At 55.1% G+C, this 16737-nt stretch overlaps 1 protein-coding gene across 3 annotated transcripts in view; it reads right to left on the bottom strand.

Moving 5' to 3' along the window:
- Window positions 1-16737, bottom strand: part of CASZ1 (castor zinc finger 1) — a 155156-nt gene that overhangs the window by 59110 nt on the left and 79309 nt on the right. For all 3 annotated transcript variants that reach the window (XM_043923791.1, XM_043923793.1, XM_043923792.1), the window contains one exon: window positions 9530-9581. The gene's annotated coding sequence lies outside the window, so the exon portion shown is untranslated. The remainder of the gene's footprint in view (window positions 1-9529; window positions 9582-16737) is intronic.

Raw genomic sequence — 16737 nt, 5'->3', positions numbered from 1 at the left:
GTAGAACTGAGAGAGCTGGAAGGAAGGGGGATCAGGCAAGGTGGGTTAGAGGGGCTCCCGCCAAGCACAGCCAGTAGTAGACGGAGGCGGGAACAGCCCAGGGAGCCTCAGCCCTGCCAAGATGATGGCCCCCATCAGCTACTGCCGGCATAAAAAGCGCTGCCCAAGAGTGAGGGGCCTTCCTTCCTGAGACACACAGAAAATGAGGCCATCCTGGCATGTTATGATCTGAGACCTGAGAAGGCTGAGGCTTTGAGGTCATGGATGTGAGTCACAGGCCGTGTCACGGCGGGGTCCCCGGATCTCTCTTTCCCTTTGTGTGAAGGGGAGAGGCCCAGGACTCTGGCACCTCTGAGCCTATGGCCCATTTTGCCTTGAGAACCCTGATGTGGTAACACCCCTGTAACCCTGAGGCCAGGCCACAGTTTCTGTGCCCAGGGCTCCGGGGATGGAAAGCCCAAAGCCACAGCTCCTCCTGGTCTCAAGGCCCTGGGCCTGGAGCCACCGGCTCCTCCTCATGCTCCCCACCCCCAAGGGAAAACGAGGAGCCCTACACAGCCATGCCACCCACTGGGCCCCTCACAGGGGTCTTGAGAAGCCTGTCAGCTCTCCCCGGGGAAGGTTCCCTCGACGGCTCCCAGCGCCCTCGCATCCCCGGTTTGCCCACTCGTTTTCTCTCCCTCCCGAGCCCTGGGCCTTCTCACTCAGCAGCCTGTTTACACACCAGGTATCTCATGCTTTATCTGCCCTCATTTTGAATTCGTAACTTTCACATAAACTTGAACAAAGCTCCTTTTGTTCTTGCACCCCACCCCACGATCCCAATAAACTGGTTCCCTCTGAGAAGACTGGGCCAGGGCACTAGAGCCTTGGCCAGACGACTGTGTGCGCCTGTGAGCCAGCATGTTCACACCTGCGAGGGAGCCCGTGTGCCCGCGTGTGCGTGCCCTCCCCGGGCGGATGGTGGAAGAGTGTCAGAAAGAGCCCTAAGTCAGCAAAGTGTGGACGGGAAGGATGGTGGGGACAGAGGGAAGAGCCTGGCCGCCGTGGCGCAGGGCACGGGGATGGCCTGAGACTGGGTGAGAGTGGTCCTGGGCCCTGGATGGTTTCGGTGTCAGGGCCGAGGGCAGACGGGATGAAGAGGAAACAAAGGGCAGGGAGGCCCAGCAGGGCCAGGGGATGAGGCCGGGCTCAAGCTAAATGTAAGGCAGATACAAGGAACGCATTATGGCGGTTTAGGGGCTGGCAGAGCCGCCGCACGCTCGGCCCCGTAATCCTGTTAGCCAGCAATCTCCATTCCGAAAGAGCTTCATTTCTTTGTGAATATTTGTAAACTAGATATCTAATGGAAAATTATAGGAAAATTATAGTGAAATTCATGACGGAGAAATCCGATTATCCCTAATTCAATTATGCCATCTTAGCCCACACAGCACATTTCCCATTTTTTTCCCATAAATACCGATGCCAGGGGTCCCGGTAATCAAATAAAATTGAAAATCATCTTCCCATTAAATTCAATTAGCCGCAATTTCTAAAGCCTATCAGAGATTTTAATTACTAAATTATAAAATTCTCCAATGCTAAATTGAAACCAAAAAAATTGCACATCCTTATATTTCAGAGAAAAAAAAAGGGGGCCAGCAAAATCCCTGGAAGATGCCCTCCTCTCTGTGCCCAGCTCCAGAGCAGGTTCCCTACCTGGAGGGACCGCACTCACTGATGCCTGCTTGCCGGGCTCAGGACGAAGCTGGGGGGCAGGGGAGAGGGCCCTGTCAGGGAAGGGGCTGAGGCATATTAATTTAGCAGAGGGGCAACGCACACCTCCACCCCCAAGCATCAGGGCTGGGCCGGGCCCTGGAGAGGACCCGCCTCCTCACTGGCTGTCCTGGCTCCTCAGATGCCCTCAACTTTGTCCCCCACTGAGAATGAGGTCTATAAGTGCCACCTTCTTGGCTCACGGACATGGCTTGGGCCCAGGTCACAGCTTGGCCTCAGGGCTTTGCACAGTTCTGGGGCAGCAGACCAGAGGCAGCCAGCTTCTGACCCAGGTGCCGGCTCTCTAGGCACCCGGCCGGATCCCCAGATGGCCTGAACTGGGTCAGATGTGAGAGGAGGACGGGGCCTGATGCCCAGGGTGGCCAGACATCATGGGATGGTCCTGTGGCCCCCAGCCTTCTCCAGAGCATTCCCAGGAGCCATGGGCCCTGGCAGTGTACCAGCCTTCTGGGAGAAGAGCCGGGGATGGACGTGGCCCAAATCTGGCCTCTCCCTGCACTTCCAGCTCATTCCCTGTTCTTTCCCTCTTCTGGGAAGCCAACCGGCTTAACTGGCCAGAAGGACTACCCTTGCCCCATGGGAGAGCTCACTCTTTCACCCCCATTTCCTTTTAGGGAAGTGCTGGCCATAACCCCAATAGTAGGCCCTCCTCTCTCACCCCCCGCCATCCCAGGCCACTTACCCCACTCTCTGAGGCTGCTCCTGGAGTCAGAAGAGCCTGGAGAGGTGGCACCGGTGGTAGCATAAAGTGACCCTAGATCTCCACCCCAAGGTGGGTGGCCGGGTGGGCAGCCGCCGGGCCCGGCAGTTTCAGGGCAGGCAGTAGCCGAGTTGCTGGCAGCCCAGCTCCCGGGAGCAGGGAGCAGGTTTAATTTGCCAGGCAGTCAGGAGTGCCAGCAGGGGAGGCACCCGCAAACAAAACAAAAACAAAAAAGTTAATTATCTTTGGCTTTTTCTTAATAAATATCCAAACTGGCCCGGCCGGATCTTCCGCTTTGGAGGGAGAGGGAAGAAGGAGGAAAAAAAAACCCCAAACCAAATCCAACAGACTCATTCTCTCTCTTCCCCTTTGTCTCTCATCCTTGCATGTATCTCTTATCAGAACAGTAACAGTTTCACATTAATTCCCTAATTTCTCAAGTGCAGAAGTAGGGTCACAAAAGGTTTTTTTTTTTTTTTTAGTTTTAGGGTGGGAAAGCGGGTGTGTGGAGAAGAAAGAGGCAGGTGGGAGGGGGAAAAAGGGAAAGGGAAACCCGGGTAGAAGTAAAAGAGAGTGAGAAAGAGACAGAAGGAAAGAGAAGAAAAGACAGAGAAAGTACGATGTAGGGAACTGAGTTTGCTACCTTGCCCCCGGGGGCACGGCCCAGCCTGTGGCCCCAATCTGGGCAGGGACCTGTTCTGGAATGTTGTGTTGGCATTTTATTTCAGTTACAATTATCAGCTACAGGAGATAATGGGTATTCTTCATTTTAAAGCTCCAAACCACCCAGGTCTCACTGGCCACTTTGGCTCCCTTGCTGTCAGCCCCTGTGCCAACCCCTCCCCTCCAGGAGCTTGGCTGGGAGAGAAGGGGGCGGGGGTTGGCTGTCCTTCTGTGGGGTGTGAATTTTTCTATGTGGAATTGCAAGTGTACCTGGGGAGAGACATGCGTGTTGCCACCTGGGCTTACGTGTTCGGATAGTGCTCATACACGCCTGAGCCCATGCTGTTAGAAACATCTGGTAGGGCACCTGTGTGTGTCAGGGCAGCCAGGACATCAGGCAGTCCCGCATGGAGTACAGGCACCTGAGTTCCACTCCCTGGGTTCAAACTCCAGTTCCATCTCTCACCAGCTGTGTAACCTCACTCAAATCACTGACCCTCTCTGAGCCTCCATTTCCTCAGCATCAAAGTGAATAATAATTAGTGATTGCCTAGGGCTGAGGGTCGGGGAGAATGGAGAGTGACTGCTAATAAGCACCGGCTTTTTTTTTTTTCTGGGGTGATGGAAATAGTCTAAAATTAGATCCTGGTGATGGTGGCACAACCTTGTGGATATACTAAAAACCACTGAACTGTACACTTGGCATGTGAATTACACCTCAATAAAGTGGTTATAAAAAGTGGGGACAAAAAGGGGGAATGCTAATAGCACTTATGGCATTGAGTTGTCATAAGGGCATATGCAGCACACAGCCTGGCACAGAGGACATGCTCAATAAGGACCGGTGATTAGTCAATTCGTGTGGACTGGGGGAGGATGAGTTGGCATCCTGGGCCTGGGCTGGTCTCCATAAGTGCATACTGCTGGGGCTTACAAATGTCTGCCTGGGGCCCAGGGGCCCAGCCAGCAGGTTGTCAAGCCTCTGAGCTGCCCCCAACCCGCCCCTGTTCAATACTTGGTTGGGGTTCCTGGGCGTCTGCTCCCTGGCAGGCATGGAAGAGTGCACGGCCCTCCTCCTGCCTCCCCACCCGGGTCCCTGGAGAGGAGGCTGCCCATCGCGGCGGGCAGACTCTGCGCTCACTCTCCCCGTCTCACAGAGCACTCATATTTTCCATGTGCAGCAGACCGTGAATTCACCTTCATACTAGTTACAGGGTTATTTAGCCTCTCCTGACACTGACAATCACCAAACTTTAATTCGCTGCTTGGCTTCTCACTGCCGTGCCCTCTGCCCACCCCCCAAATTCCTGGGAGAGGATGGGAAGAACCTAGTCCAGCCTCCTCTAGCAAAGCCTGCCCTTTGGAGTGATGGAGCGATGGGAGGTTGGGGGGGGGGGATGGTGAGAAGGGGAAGATGATGGACAGAGGGCAGAGGGAGAGAGCAGTACCACCAGGGCTAAGGGGAGCTTGCATCCTACTCCTCGGGCCTGACACTAATGTATTCAACCCCACGTCCATCCTGTTATGAATGAAGGCTCAGCTGACCAGGCTTCGGGTCTGAGGGCTGGCAGCCCTGGCCAGGACCAATGCCCCAGTGGATCTCAGAACTCACTGAGATCCCAGAACCAGGTGGCTGGCAGGGGCTGGCTCCTCTGCCTGATGCTGGATGAGCAGGTGCCCATCTGAGAACCCACCAGAGGGAGCCCATTCTTACCAACCTGAGAAGCCAGCTCTCATTTCTCTGGCCTCTCCCAGTGCCAGTCTCCTGCCAGGCAAGCCCTCCTGCCCTGCAAAGGCTTCTCCCTGGTTTGGAGCCCTGTTGCCTGTATCACATTTATGTTCCTTTGATGAAGGCAGGTGCATGCGTGCATGCTGAGTTGCTCAGTCATGTCCGACTCTTTGTGACACCATGGACTATATCCCACCAGGCTCTTCTGTCCATGGGATTTTCCAGGCAAGAATACTGGAGCAGGTTGCCATGCCCTCCTCCAGGGGATCTTCTAAACCCAGGGATCAAGCCTGTGTCTCTTACATCTCCTGCATTGGCAGGTGTGTTCTTTACCACCTGGCAAGGGGTTCTGCTCAAAGCTGCTGACAAACATCAGATGGGAAACAAAGACTGAGACATCGCCCACCAAGGATCCAGATCATACAATCCTGGGACTGTGGAGAAGATGGGGCCCAGTGTGTCCACAGATCCACATCTTCACCCACTGGGAAAGGCCACTGCTACCTGGAGCACCCAGGCCAGCCCCAGCACTGTCTGTCTCTCTTCCCTTGCCTTTAGCAGATCCCCTTTTTTGTATCTCCCCTATGCTCCCATACCTTTCCAGGAGTGGGCCTGGCTTCCAGAAGTTCCAGAAAGGCCTCTGGTTAGCTCAGGGGCCAGGCAAGCCCAGAGACCTCAGACTCTTCCTCTTAGCTACCCTTGATCTCCTGGAGCGGTCACCGTCACCTTCCCCCAAACCTCCCAGGCAATCGAGGTTTCCTCTGAGGACCATTTGGTGGAATCATCATATGCGCATATGCTCAGTCATGTAGTCATGCCCAGCTCTTTGCAACCCCATTAACTGTAGCCCTCCAGGCTTCTCTGTCCATAAGATTGTCCGGGCAAGAATACTGTAGTGGGGTGCCATTTCCTCCTCCAGGGGATCTTCCTGACCCAGGAATCAAACCCATGTATCTTGCACTGGCAGGCAGATTCATTACCACCGAGCCACCAGGGAAGCCCAGGAACTCTCTTATTTGCCAAATCCAAGCTGGCTCCATCAGTCATTCATTAGGCAGAGAGCCTAGAAACAGCGAGGACCCACCAGACATGGGCCCAGGCTGGGGGGCTTGGAAGAGCAGAGGTGGGGCCAGGGTAGAGCCACGAGGGGAGAGGCAGGGGAGAGGCAGGGAAATCTATCAATGGGTTCCAGCTCTGCCTGCTGCTTCCCAGCCCCCTTCTGCCGCCCCACCCTGGCAGGCAGGGGAAGTGGCCATGGTGGCCCGGGCAAGAAAGATGTCAACGGGAGCGATGGCAGAGATGGGAGAAGGGGCTTGTTGACTACAAACTGTCCATTATGGCTCAGATTATAAGCATATTGCGCAGGGCTCTCTGCACGCTGCCGAGGAAATCCAATACGCTGAAAGGTTAATGCAATCAATTAGGGTGACAAGGAAGTAAAGTAAAGCCTTCGGAGTAGATGAAAAGGAGAGAGAGGGAGAAAGAGAGAGTGCCATGGAGTTGGGGGTGGCAGCACGGGTGGTGGGGAGGTGAGGAGGAAGAGAAACTATGGGATGTAGAGAGAAGGCTTGGAGGGGAACAGAAGCCTACAAAAGGCCGGGAGCCCTTAACGAGAGGACGGAAAGAGAGATGGCAGCAAGAGCAGCAGGAAAGGGCAGTTAGTGATCTGTGCGGGGACCCGGCTCCAGCTCAGACCTCTGACAGCTGCACAGCTTCAATTTCCTCCCCTCTTCTTCTCCCTGCCAACCTTTCCTCTGGAGCTTGGAGCCCGGATCCCAGATTAGCTCAGTAGTGATGTGCAGCCTTGGTCCCTGCCCCTGGACAGAGCAAGTGCCCACATAACATCCAGGGCCTTCTCCCTAGAACTGCAGCCTGGTTCCCACCTTCCCCAGAATGAAGCCCAGCTCGGCCTGCTTTGCCCTCAGCAGCCCCCAGGATCATAGCTTTCCCCCCTGTATCCTAGCTCTTGCTTGCAACAAGCCTGAAGAGCAGAGAGCATAGCAGTCCCTTTCACAGATGAAAAAACTGGTGCTCGAGAGGTGATTCAACTTCCCAGGGCCCTGTAGCAGATGTGCAGGATGTGGGACTGATCTGAGAACTCAGGGACACCCAGTCCACCCCCAGAGGAGCATCTTCCACAGCATCGCTCAAGCGAGGAGCCTCAGCTTCTCAAAGATGAGGGACTCAGAGGTCCTGGGGCAGGAGAGGGGCTCTGTATGGAACCTTCTGAGGGCTGACTGCTGCCTCCAACATGCCCGGGGGAAGACCCCTGCTCTGGCAGGTATAAAGTAACAAAGGAGGGAGGGAACAAAGGAGGTAGGTGTTGCCTACCTGTCAGACACCTTCAGTCCTATCCACTCACAAGCTTGAGATGGTTAGATAGCATACTGACTCAATGGACATGAATCTGAGCAAACTCCGGGAGATAGTGAAGGACAGGGGAGCCTGCTGGCCTATAGTCCTTGGGGTCGCAAAGAGTTGGACATGACCAAGCGACTGAACCACAACAACTTGTCTGACTAACACTGCAAATGAGATATTCTGCTTATCTTGCAGAAGAGGAAACTGGACCTGAGAATTTCTAAAGGCTACAGGATGGAGATACAAGGCTCCTGGGATGCTGGGAGCAAGAGCTCTGAGGAAACTGTCAAGGAGCGGACAAGCGGGACTTCTCGAGAGGTGGGACTCAGGAGGAGATGAGGTCCTACAGAGATGAGAGAGAGAAAGGGGGGCCCCAAAGGAACCAGGACTGCAAGCAGTCCCGTAAGCTCAGGGATGGGGCTCCCTGACAACTGCCCAGGCGCCTCAGAGCAAGACATGAGCACAGAGCAGGATAGCAGTTGCACAACCCTGTGAATGTACTTAATGCTAGGGAACAGCACACTTAAAAATGGTTACAATGGTAAACTTCATGGTATGTCTATTTGACTACTTAAAAAAAGAGAGAGCAGCGGACAGGAGCCAAAAACTCCAGAGTGAGAGACAGTAAACTTTTCCTGTAAAGGGCCAGAGAGTAAATACTGTAAACTTTTCGGGCCAAACATGCTCTGCTGTAGCTACTCAGCTTTGCCATCTTAGAGTAAAAGCAGCCATAACTGATATGCAAATGAGTGGGTGTGGCTATGTTCCAATAAAACTTTATTTACAAAAACAGGCAGGGGGCCAAAGTTAACCCTCTGGCCATATTTTGCCAAGCCTTGCTCCAGAGAATGGAAGCACCTGGGGCTGACTTTCAGGACAGAAGTAGCCAATCTGAACCTTGCCAAGAAGTAGGAAGAAGGGCTGGGCAAGTCAGGGTCTCCTTACCTGAAGAGGGTGGAGGAAAAGAAGAAAACTAGGGCTGGCATGGGAAACAGATGTTCAAGAACCAGTCCTTCCCAGCTCCCAGCATCCCAAAAAGCCCTCCACTGTGCTTCAGATGGCATGAAGGGGCAGAGAGTTGTAGCTCTCAACATTCCAGGAGTCCTGATACCAAGAGAGAGGTGTTGGGCTATGGCTAAGAGAGGATGGGAGTGGGCAGCTGCGAGGTCGGGCTGGTCAAAAGGGATGCCAGGGGAGAGAAAGACGAGGAGAGAGGCCCGGGGAGCAGAGCTGTAACCAGGGTGGTGCTGGCGGCAAAGGGAGGAATCCACGGGCCCCAGCGAGAGCGCAGGGCGCAGGCCGGGCCTGCCCTACACCGGCTGCCTCTGATCACGTTTTCAGGGCCACTGCCCGCCGGCACAGACAATGCTGGGGGAGCCTTTGAAGTCCGAAAGGGATGCCGCGGTGGGAGCTGCGTGAATCTTTTCCCTCCCCCCATCCTCCCGGGGGAGGGGGCCAGCAGGACAAAACCCGGAGCCGGTCACAGCCGGGGCCCCCAAAACGCGTGAGACAAAGGGAAAACAAACAGGTTTGGAGCCAGGCGCGCGGTGCCGTGTCTGTCCCCCGCCCCGCCGCGCACGAATGATGGATGGCTGCAGCCAGCTAGCTCGCCCGCCGGGCAGGCCCCGCTATTTACATAACACTGGCGTTCCACCGGTCACCTCTGACACAGCACTGCCTGGGGCCGAGGCCCGGTGGCCCCCAAGGTTCCTCCAGCCACCGGAGGACTGGGACAGTCTGTGAAGGCCCAACCAGGCCAGGGGAAGGAAGGACAGCAGCCTGCTCTGGGCTCAGAGTCTGGGGCCTCCTCCCTGCCAGCGTCCCATGGTGGGAGGAGGAGGCCAGGGGGTTGGGTGGCAGCCTCCCAGGACAGGCAGGACTGGACTTCGAGGGCTTTCAAGTCCGTGTGGTTCCCAAGCAGGAGCTGCAAGCAGAGCCTCCAGGGAGAGAGGCAGCAGCCAGAGGGGGAGACAGCACTATGGAGAGCTGGGCATGGTCCTGCCAGGCAGCTGACACCTTAGTCTGATGCTGCCTTGAACAGATTCCACACCCAAAGTCAGTGATCCACAGGTCCCCAGCCCATTTCCAGCCTAACCATCAATCTGAGACACTTCTACCAGGGTTATCTTTTCCTGCCAGGTTCAAATGGGGAGTGTGCCTCCGATTCCCTATCTCCATCTTCCAGACCCACCCTGGGTGCTCGGCAGGACTGGGCACGGCTCAGGGTGAACATATACCAGGTGCATGGTCTCCAGTCAGGGGAAGGATGCAAGGATCCAGAAGGGCTCAGGCCTTACCTTGTCGTGGGTCCTAGAGGCTCCTCTCTTGCGGTGGGGGTGTCACTTCATCCTGAGGAGGGACAGAGAAGAGCCTCTTAGCCTTTCAAGGCAGGACACATACAATTCCCCAGAATGTGCCACCACCCCCTCTAGGGCCAAGGGACTGATGTTCCAGGTTGGCCAAGGGTGTCAAAAATTCAAATACCTGGAGTGGGCACTGATTTTGGACCACTGAAGTACATGCCAAACCAAAATTTGAAAAAAATTCAGAAAGCAGCAGAGGCTGATCACAGTGGAAAATATGGTCCTCAGGGCTCCCCTAACCAAAGATAGAGAAGTCAAGCTGTACTGCACACACATCTGTGGAAGCAGAGATGCGTGTGTAAGGGTTGGGTGCTCCCCTGGAGCTCCAGTGGCTGAGCAAGGGGGCCTGGGGACAGTAACAGGACACAGCAACACTCATTCCTTCACTCTCTTCCCCTGGCCCCTGAAAATAAAAACGACAGATGCCAAGCTGTTCACTACAGCAGGTGGGTGAGAGAGGGGCCAGAGTGGACCAGGGGCCAGGGGACCAAGAAGCCTCAGCTCCCAGAGACAAGCTGCAGACAGCCCCTTCCACCCTGTGGTCCCACTGATAAGTCACAACCCACGCTGGGGGCCCACCCAGGGAGAGGGAAGATAGTCCAACAAGATAGGAGGTCTTTAACCAACATGTAACTCAGCCCAGTTTGCCAGGCCCAGGCCCTTCTGCCCAGAGTGTGAATTTGGGGAGCCAGGTTCAAATGGGACAGACTCCTCGTGTGGACAGAAAACCCAAGGAGCTCCCTGCCCACTGACCTGGGCCCACCTGCCCTTGCCTGAGCCAGGCCCTGCATCCCCACCCCCACTCCCACCCCCAGGGCCCTCAGGGCTCCACCCACACTGTTTTTCTGTTTATTGGTTGTTTTTTTTCTTTCCTCCCCACTCTCTTATTTGTGGCTTATCAATGATGCAAGAGGAATAACACCAATTTCCTTAGGCTGTGTAATCCCCAAATCAGATTGGGGGGATTGCGAGAGGTGAGGTGACCTTGTACCGGGCTCTTGGAATGCCACCCAGTCCCGCCGCCCGCCCTCGAGTTCCCAGGACATATTTAGACAGATAATGCTAATTGTACTTGACGCGTTCTCCTAAGGAGGGCTGGGTCCTCAGCCAGCTTTCGCTGCCTTTGCTGGGCTGCCTGGGCGGAGGGTGTCCACTGGGGCGGAGCCCACCCTGCTGGACACAGGGCTTTCTGGTGGGCTCTGAGCAGTTGGGGCGGCGGTGGTGGGTGTTATTCATGGACCGCTGAAGCCCATCTGACCGAGATGGTGAGAAGCTAGGATTCTGCATAGAGCTGGGTGGACGGAGATAGGGGGCAGCAGAGAGGAAAGGGGAGCCCTGCTGAGATGGAAGACGGGGCAGAGGTCGGCAGAGTGGAAAAAAGAAGCAGTCAGAGAGGAAAGCTGGATGAAGTGGAGACCAAGTGGGGCTGGGCCGCGGGGCAAAGGATGGAGACCTTGAGCCTCTGCTGAGAAGCACCGGGCGGGCTTGGCTGTCAGAGCTCACATCCCAGCCAGCCAGCCAGGGACCTGGCGGGGCGTCATCATTGTCCGGTCCATCCCACACCTGCCTGCCTGAGATCTCTCAAGGCACCCCGGCCAGCCTCCCTTGAACCCCCAAAGCCCCCCAACTCCACAACTCCAATATCTCCCTTCTACCACCTTTTTCTCCCCTCCCATCCTCCCCGGCAACTGTGCATTTATTAATTCATGAGGCACTAATTAGTTCTTTGTTTAATTTTGTGTTAAACAGACTGACCGGAATGATAACGACTTGCAGCGCAGTGTTGCCGTCCCCAACCACCCCTGTTTTCTGACAACAAGGGAGCGCGGGAGACCGGAGCGCTGAACCCAAATCCCTTAGCAGTTGCACTTCATTAAGTCAAAATGTGACAAGAAGCTTAGAGAGCAACTCGTAGATCTGATCACACAGAACAATCGGGGAGGAAACTTTCCAGGAGTTGGTTGGGGGTGGCGGAGAGACGGGGAGGGGTCGAGACGCTTACCATGCGGGGACCAGGACGAGAACTGGGGTCCTGTCCCTCCCCTGCCCCTGGGGCAATGGCCTGGCTGACTGAAGCATGGAGGCTGTCTCTGGGTGGGATCTGGGACACTCGGTGGATCCTGGAACCCCGGAGGAGAAGGACCTGAGAAGTTCAACTTTCTCTCTCTGTCCTGCCTGGGCCTCTTCTCCCGTCTCTCTCTGCCTCTCACTATTCCTGAAGTTTGGTTCTGGCTTGTGTGAGTGAGTGACTGGGCACACCCTGGGCTTGGTGGAGAATCAGAAAGCTGCTACAGTTAAAGAAGGATTCTGCAAGGCCCGGGGGAGGTACCAAGTAGGAAAACACAGAGCAGAAGAGGACCCCCCACACTTAGGAAGGCTGAATAAGTGCAACCCTTCTAAGCTAAGCAAGAGAAGTAATGTGCTCAGGGATGCTGGCCACATTCTCTGCCTGCTATCCATTCACGCATCTATCCATCCATCCACCCATCCACCCATCCATGCACTCATCTAATGTTCTTTAACTGAAGTAGTCTGACCAGAAAACTGAGGATCAAGAGGTTGAGCTCTGTGCAGAGGTACAGGGCAAATCAGAAATAGAACCGGATCTGTTTGGCTTCTGGGCTGTGGTAGCTGACTGTAGACCAGCAGCTGAGCTAACAATGACAACAAGCCTTGTTATCTGCTCCCTCCTGTCCTTGTGAAAGAGCAAGATCTTGGCCCAGACCTATCAAGCTTCTAACCCCATAGTGCTACAGGGAAAGATCAGAATGAAGCCCTGTCCCAGACTAAAGACAGGGCCCCTGCCCTCCTTTTACCTGACCTTAATCTCAGAAGATGTGGACGATGCCTAACATGAATGAGAACATGGAAGGGGACATGAGGAGGAGAAAGAGAACAAAAGCACACAGAGAAAGTTGACAAACGTGAGCCTGGATTGTATGTGAAGATCCTCTTGCCTTCTTCCCATTGGCCACTGCGCCAGCCCAGGTGTGGCCTCACTCATCCGCTGAGAGCCTGCTTGGCCAGCCCGCAGGCCCAGGCAGAGTCTGGAGGTCAGCCTTGCCCTTGCCCTCCCCTGACCGGCTGGGAAGTGCAGTGGTCTCTCGCCCGAGCCTGGCAGCCCTGAGCTGCCTTCTGTTAATTTGCTGTCAGGCCGCCTAAGCAAACCAATTAAAACTAATCATTAATTATAAAAGAGAGCAAGAAGAGTAGAAGAGAGGGGAGAGGGTAAAAGAGTGAGGTGGGAAGGAGGCTAGGGCAGGCGGGGCGGACAGACAAGGCGCAGAGGGCCTGCAGGAGCTTGCCGCGGGGACCGCGGACCTGGGAGCCAGAAGGAACCAGAGGCTCAGGGGGTGCTGGAGTGGAGGGAGGGTGAGAAGGGAGTCAGAGATGGTGGGGAGGGGGCTGCCACAGGCCAGGGGTGGAAGGAAAGGCCGGAGGGCAGGGGTGCAGGGAGGGAAGGGTGAAGAAGCTGCAGTGACCAGCGTACCAGGACCCGAAGAGGCCTCATCCGCCTGCAGTCAGTCCCCTCTGGCTGGAGACGCCGACCCTCCGGGACTTGGCTTCGGAGCATCTCACCCCCAGTTCCCCGGCTCCATATTTATGAGGCTCAGCTGATTACGCAGCACAGGGCCAGGCTCCAGGCCCTGCCGCCCCTACCTGCTCCCCAGCCCTCTCAGGCCACAAGGGGCGGCCCGGGGCAGCTGTCGGCCCATCTACCCGCCCCCCCACCAAATCCCCATGCTGCCTCCTGCCCCCTCCCCCACCTGCACACAGCCCCCTCCCCGGCCAGGCCCTTTCACAGGGCTGAGGCCATGTCAGCGGCAGCTTGAGGAGGGGGGCAGCGCAGACAACAAGGGGCAGTGTCATGGAAACGGGCACTTTCCCCGAGAAATATTCTGTTTGGCCTCCTTCCTGCATTGAGGAGCTGTCAGAAGCCTGAGTGAGAGCCACACCACCCCGGGACCAGGCGTGACAAAACCTATTTTCTGCCTCAAATTTGATTGATTAAAAAACTTTTTAGGAAAACCATGTTAAAAGAGTGAAAAAGAGAGAGAGAGAGAAGGAGAAAGAGAGAACGAGAGGGAGAGCAAGGAACCAGGGGGAAGGAGAGAAAGCGGATGGCAGAGCTGCTGGGCGCAGGCTGCGGGCAGGGCCTGAGCAGTTGCCCGGCCATGACGCCCGGGCAGGCATGTCAGCGGGATGGCCGCCACATAACCAGGCAAAGCGGAAAGGTCAGAGGAAGCCCAGAGCTTTTACACAGTGGTTAGCAGGACCCTGGGGGGGCCGAGGGCCCACACAATCCAGCAGGTGCCGGGCCCAGATGAGGCGGTGGCTGGGGTGGATTGTCCATCCCGTTTAGAGAAAAGAGCCCCGTACTCCAAGGCTGGCCCGAGGCAGGTGGGGGTCAGCGCCAGGCCTCTGGATTGGTTCTGGAGGCAAGTGGGGTTTTGCAAACAGCCTGGGCTGGGATTTGGCCAGAATCCTGAAAACTCTGCACTGGGTCAAGAGGAAGGGTCTAGGAGTTTGGGGCTGGGAAGGGATTTCCCCACCTTGTTCTCAAGAAAATCCCAGCTCAGTAGGTACCCAGCTGACCCACCTGTCCTGCAGGGGCCGAAGCCTCTGCAGGTTCAGCACCCCTCAGCTGCCCTCTGGGTTCACGCCTTCCCTGCCCAGGCCCTTGGCTCCTTTGCAGGATGCTGTCCTCTGTGGTCCTCACACCAGGCTTGCCCTCCCTTTTCCTGTCTCAGAAGCCAAGACAGGCCCTGCCATGGGCTTGGACTGTGAGGGGAGGCTGTGCCTTTCTCTCTAGGACTGCAGAAGGGCCAGCCTCCCCGCTCCTCCCGAGCCCTCAGAGGCCCCGCCTGATCACTCCAGGCAGAGGTGGCTCAGATCTTCCTGGCGTCCATGCTCTCCCCAAGAAAAGCAGCCCAGGTGGGTGGTTGGGTTTTTGCTCTCCCCTGTCTGAGGGCCTTGAAGGTCAAGGTAAAGAATGGATCTGGCAAAAAAAAAAAAAAAAAAAGAATGGATCTGGCAAAGCTGTCAGCAAGAAGGCTTCTCCCAGGTGCTGGGAGGGGCGCTCAGCAGTGTCCAATGTGGTCTATGCAGCTCAGGGCTCAAAGTGGGTGAGGCAGTGCCTCCTTGGACAGACGGTGCATTCTACCAGACAGATGCACAGACGGACAACACCTGCTCTGGGCCCTGCCCAGCCCTCCTCCAGGGCACTGACTTAGATCTCTTTCCGTCCCTACTCCATAATGATCATCAGATATTCACTGAGTATGTCCTATGCTCATGACACTGTGCTAGGCCTAAGGAAGGTAAAATACACTGCTTACATGAGCAACAGCAGAGTAGGTAAGACCCGATTCTGAATCCTGATTCAGTCACCATCCATGGTGTCTGCTGGGGCAGGCAGGCTGCTTAAGTTCTCAGGGCCTCAGCTTCTACAACTGAAGAGGCGGAGGGTATGAGCCCCCACCTCAAAGACAGTTCATTCAGTAATATTTCTTGAGCACCTACTGTATGTTGAGTACTCCCCTAGACCTGGAGAACACTGGTAACCAAAGACAGTCCTCACAGATCTCCCATTCTGCGGTTCCTGCGAAGACTCTGTGAAATAACACACAACACCATGGTCTGGCACATAGTACGTGCTCAACAAATATTACCTGTTATTAGCTTTCAGGAGCCCTGCCTTTAAGAAGCAGGGGAGAGGTCTAGGAATTTCACTCCTAGGTCAGTACTTGAAAGAATGGAAAATAGGGACTCAAACAAAAAACTTGTACACCAATGGTCATAGAGGATCCATTCACAATAGCCAAAAGGTGAACACAGCACAGACGTCCATTAGCAGATGAGTGGATAAACAACATGGGATCACTCACACAATGGAATATTATTCAGCCACGGAAAGGAATGGAGTTCTCATACAGGCCATTACAAAGAATGAACCTTGAAAACATTATGCTAAGTGAAAGAAGGCAGACTCAAAACACCGCACACTATATGGTTCCTTTTACATGAAATATTCAGAATAGGCAAATCCATAGAGACAGAAAACAGATTAGTGGTTGTCAGGGGCAAGGGGAAGGGGGAAACAGGGAGGGACTTCTAATGGGTGTAGAGTTTCTGTTTGGGGTGATGAAAACCTTCTGGAACCAGATATTGGTCATGGTTCCACAACACTGTAGATGATGGAATGCCCCTGAATTGTACAGTTTAAAAGGGTTACAACAGTAAATTTTACACTATGTGCATTTTGCCACAATACAGAGAAATGCCATAGCTGAAACAGGAGGAGGAGGAAGAGATGAAGGAGGGACTTCCCTGGCAGTCCAGTGGTTAGGACTCTGCACTTCCACTGCAGGGGGCACGGGTTCTATCCTTGGTTAGGAAACTAATCCCTATGCCGTGTGGTGTGGCCAAAAGAAAAACTAAATACATTAAAAAAAAAAAAAGAAAGAAAAGAGGGAGCTCCATCTAGGAGAGGAGAAGGCTATTCCCGCATGGTGGCTCAGCACAGATATTAGACAAGCCAAGCAAGGGGGCAGAAGGTGAATTATCCTTCTTTCAGATAGGTCCCCTCTCCCTCTTGTCCTCAAGGACATCGTGCACTCCTGCCCTAGGTGTTCCCAGGCCTCACATGTGCGCTGATGGAATAAACAACATGAGAAGGCTAGGGTGACTCCAGAGATCGGAGGACACGTCCCTCAAGAGCCCACGGTCCAGTCTCTCTAGCACTGCCGACCATCTGCGCACACGTAGTCTGGCTCCTCTCATATGTGGATCTCAACACACACAGCCCACTCCATCCACCTCTCTGCCAGGCTCCCCAGATAACACTTGCTGCTGCCCAGCATCTTAGTGCAACATGCTGTCCTCCACACGGGGAAAGAGGGTCTGAGTCAATGGCTTCCCTACCCCTCAGGACTCCAAGTCTCCCCGAGGACCAGGAGTTCCCCCTTGCAGGAAAAGCCAAGGATAACCAGGGAGCCGGGCCCTCGGGACAGTCCCCTTCGCCCCCACCAGCCCTCAGCCCACCCTCCTGGCTGCTCCTGAATGCGTGTGCACACAGAAACCCCTGTCTTGGCCCGGGAACTGTCAGGAGATCAACAAACAAAAGCTGCTTCTTGACAGGG

The sequence above is a fragment of the Cervus elaphus genome, chromosome 14, assembly GCF_910594005.1.
Source record: "Cervus elaphus chromosome 14, mCerEla1.1, whole genome shotgun sequence".
Classification (NCBI taxonomy): Eukaryota; Metazoa; Chordata; class Mammalia; order Artiodactyla; family Cervidae; genus Cervus; species Cervus elaphus.
The sequence above is the reverse complement of the archived record's forward strand: the minus strand, read 5'-3'. Positions and strand labels throughout refer to the sequence as shown.